The following is a 4,428-nucleotide window of genomic DNA, read 5'->3' as shown; positions in this document are numbered from 1 at the left end:
TTTTAAATGATGCTACCATGTACATACATATAAAAATCTCTCTGTGAGCATACGTTTTCATTACTTTTGGGCAACTGTCTAGAAGTAGAATTATGATCATATGATTTATGTACATTTAATTTTGTAAGAAACAAATGATTTCCCAAAATGGCTGTGCCATTTTGCATTTCCACAGAAAAGAGAGTTTCAGTTCTTCTGTGACCTCGTCAACACTTAATTTAGCTATTCTAGTAAGAATTAAGTGGTATCTCATTGTGGATTTAATTCACATTTTCTCAATAAATAAGTTTCTGTTTCAAATCTTTTGCCCATTTTTTAATTGCGTTGTCATTTTAAGAGTTCTTTATATAGTCTGGACACCAGATTTAAATTAGATGCATGTTTTGCAAATATTTTTTATCAGTCTGTAGCTTGCTTTTTCATTTTATTTTTTTAAAAAATGTTTAATGTTTATTTATTTTGGAGAGAGAGACACACAAAGTGTGAGTGGGGGGAGGTCAGAGAAGTAGACACAGAATCCAAAGCAGGCTCCAGGCTCTGAGCTGTCAGCATGGAGCCTGACTCAGCTTTGGAGCTCAAACTCACAAATGGTGAGATCAGACCTGAGCCGAAGTTGGACACCAGACTAACTGAGACACCCAGGCACCCCTTGCCTTTTCATTTTATTAACAGTGTTTTTGAAAAATAAAAGTGTTTGATTTTGACAAAGTTCAATTTATCAATGTTTTGTAGTCTATGCTTTAAATATCCTATGTAAGAAATCTTTGACTAATCCAAGTACACAAAGATTTTCTCTAGAAGTTTTATAGCTTCAACATAATATTGAGGTCGGTGATGCATTTTGAGTTAATTTTTGTATATTATTGAGGTAAAGGTCAAGGTTTATTACTTTCATATATAAATATTCAACTGTTCCAGCATCATTTGTTGTAAAAATTGTCCATTTGCACCTTTGTTGAAAATCAATGATCATATATTTGGATTCTTTGTGATTATCTTTACAGATATTAGGTTGTCTGTAATACAAGTGAGGTTTTTCTTCTTTATTTCCACCATCTGTTTGTATTAATTTTTTGCCCCTTCTTAAGTTGTCTAGGATCTCCAGAACGAAGTTAAATAGAAGTGATGAGAGCAGGCATTTTGGGCTTATTTTCAAGATTAAAAGGAAACATTCACTTGCTCATCACCGAAAGGTATTTGTTGCCACAGAAGGACATAAAGGATATTTAGGGCAAGATGTCTGTGGGGAAGCCCAAACAAGCCTACACAGAGGACATAGAACCAAAATCCTTTTTGCTGTCCAATCATCCATTAGAAGAAATTCTCTGACATTTTCATGCCCTTCTTGCTACTAGATTTATGACAACCTTGCTGTTGTTCCTTTCCTAAGCTGACACCCAGAGAAGCTAGTTCAGTATTCCAAGATTAGCTGGTAATCCAGTGGTAAATGAAGCACAGATTCCAGACATAAAATTTTAGGCTCTCGAACTCTGAGGCTGGGCTGGCTCATTATGACAACCTATGTACCTGTGCAGGAGATCTCCTCTCTAGGTAGTTCCAACTCTGCTCCCTATGACAACTTTAGGTACATTTACCCTTCATCTCTGCCCTTCCTCCAAGGCCCTATAAAGGCCCAAGAGAGGCTGCCCCCAAATTTGCCACAATGGCATATTGATGATTTTGACTTGAAGCTACTTGGGAAATGGCTGATGCAAGGGCCCTCCTGTGTCCCTCTGAAAGCAGGAAACAAATCTCCCATATGAAAGATACCCTCCCTTTACTAAGAAGTAAAATAAAAACAAAACATTCTTATCATAAGAGAGGAAGCTCAAGCTGAGAACGCTGTAGAAACAAACCTGGATAGTTTTTACTAATCTACCTCCTCAGCCCAAATTCCATTTAGAATTCCTTAAGCTCCCAAGGGTCGCCTGGGTGGTTCAGTCACTTAAGTGTCCATCTCTTGATTTTGACTCAGGTCATGATCTCACAGTTGTGGGATCAAGTCCTACATCAGGCTGTATGCTGGGCATGGAGTCTGCTTCTGATTCTCTCTGCTTCTCTCTGTGCCCCTCTTCCCTGCTTGAGCACTTTCTCTCAAAATAAATAAACTTAAAAAAAAGTTCCCAAACATTTGTCAGTTCCTCATAAATGTATTGTCCTTCTCTCTAAAACATATAAAAACTGTCTGCTTTGGTCATTTCTTTGGGTCTCAATTTCATTGTGTGGCCTCTGTACACATGTAATAAAATTGTTTTCTCCTGTTAATCTGACTCATGTCAGTTTAATTCTTAAACCGGGTGGAAGAACTTGGAGGATACAAGAATATGTTTTCCTCCTCTATGATCTTTATTTTGATAGTTCCTTCTCCCTCCATTGTGGTAAGAGGCAGCATCAAGGCTAAAATAGCTTTTCCCAACCATGCCCCTGCCTCAGATTTCCATTTAGAAAACTCAGAAACAGGTCCTAAGGCTGAAATCTTTGTCATGGAGGTTTTGTTTTTTCCCCACTTCCTCCCTTGATAATTGTCAACTGAATCTTCCTCACAGCTGGAAAAATGCTGCCCCAAATGATTAACTTCTGAAGCCATTTGGATAGTAAATGATTCCACAGAGGTTGCTAACATGGAAGTCTTCATACTAAAGCAGAAAAATCTCACACAACCTATAATGTGTAGCCCATTTTCAGAGGCTTGGATGCTGTTTGGAACAATCTGTGAGGTTAACTAGGCCATTTGCACATCTAGAAGAGATACCTTCTTGCTCATTAGGAAAGGGGTATTGTTGGATTTTAGCAGGCATTTTGTCATTTGTTACTAGAAGCTTTCCCAGTCAGGCAGAAGATAGTTAATTAGGAAGGCTGAGGTCAGGAGCTGGTTTATTGGAACAGTAGCTGCTAAATGACAGATTTGTGGTTTGTCAGGCATCCCGAAGGTGATATCTTGGTGTTCAGTGTCACCTTATACAAGATTTGGGGATATTACCATGCTCCCAATCTTACACAATTGTTTTTAGGATCTTGTTCAATGTATAGTGGTGGCATAGTGGTTTAAGGTGAGAATGGATTGGTTCCCTGAGCCTCATATGCTTGAAGATCTATGATCATCAAACTTCCTCTCTGCTGGCAAGGCAGAGAGGGATAAGAAAATGCTGATGAAAATATCACAATTCTGTTTCAATTAGTAAGTCAGTCTGGTCAACAAGAAAGATGCCTACAGATTTTAATTGGTCTCAGGGGAGGAGATCAGAATGTTCTAAGATGTCCTTGCTCACCCTGATATTGCATTATCTGGGCCACAGGGCAGCTGCAATCTTTCCCCCAGGGCTCAGGATGTCTGTCTGGAAATACAATTCACATTTCATATTAACCTTTTTACCACCATGTTGCTTCAAAACAGATATTCTTCAGTGAAATTAGCTTTAGACATGCGCAGTCTGCCCTATTTCTAAATAGGCCAGCCTTATTCCTAGAATACTAACCCCACAGGACACACATGTTGGAGGAGGGGAAATTCCATCCAGGAAGAGTGACCAGAAATAGCTTAGATGAAATTCAGATCTGTGTTCTCCATGCTAATTCCACTCATAATTCCAGAGGCCACTCACTTCACTTTTCTGTGCCTTGGATTCTCCATCAGTATAATGGGTGGGGGGGGGGGGTTGTATTCTCTTAGAAAATGAATTGTATTTGAAATACTCCAGTTCATGGCACAAATCCTGACTTGTTCTAGGTTATGAAGAAGTTTCACTATCAAATGGTAGCTTCACATCCCAAGGGCTTCTCTCTTACCTACATCTTTCTACTTGTGACACTCATATGCTATATTAGTCAGGGTAAGCTAAGCTTTGCTGAGGTGACAAACCTCCAGATCCCAAAGGTTTATTGCTCCCTTTCATTACAGTCTGATACAGGTCAGTCTGCTTTGCTTGGTGGCTACCTTTCAACAGTGGTCAGATTTGAATTGCTTCCACTGTACAACTATGCTGTCTCTGTGTTCTTTGTGTCCAGCCATAGTGGCAGCAGAGAGAGTGTGTGTGGAGCTGGTGTCCCCTTTCTAACTGCCCTAGACAGCAGAGCCTATGCATTACTTCACTTACACTCACTCCCATGAGCCAAAATCAGTCACATGACCCCCTCATAAATTCAAGGGAGGCTGGGAAATATGAGAGAGCCTGTGGAATATTGGGGGAGCACTAGTGTTTATCTCACATACCCCATGAGTGCCTGAGTGCCATTATTTGTTTTGTTATGTCCAACTCATGCAGGGATTCAAAAATGAAGCAAATTCCATTCAAAACACTTGCCCCGTAGTACCAACTAGATACAAAGATAAATATGACCCAGGTCCAACTGAGGAATTCCAGGAGATGGGGAGGGGGAAAGATGTACATGAGTAAATGATTTGGTTATACATAATTTCCTGGAGGTGTA

Source organism: Hyaena hyaena, unplaced genomic scaffold (genome assembly GCF_003009895.1).
Source record: "Hyaena hyaena isolate Hyena2069 unplaced genomic scaffold, ASM300989v1 scaffold_942, whole genome shotgun sequence".
NCBI lineage: Eukaryota > Metazoa > Chordata > Mammalia > Carnivora > Hyaenidae > Hyaena > Hyaena hyaena.
Note: the sequence above shows the minus strand (reverse complement) of the source record.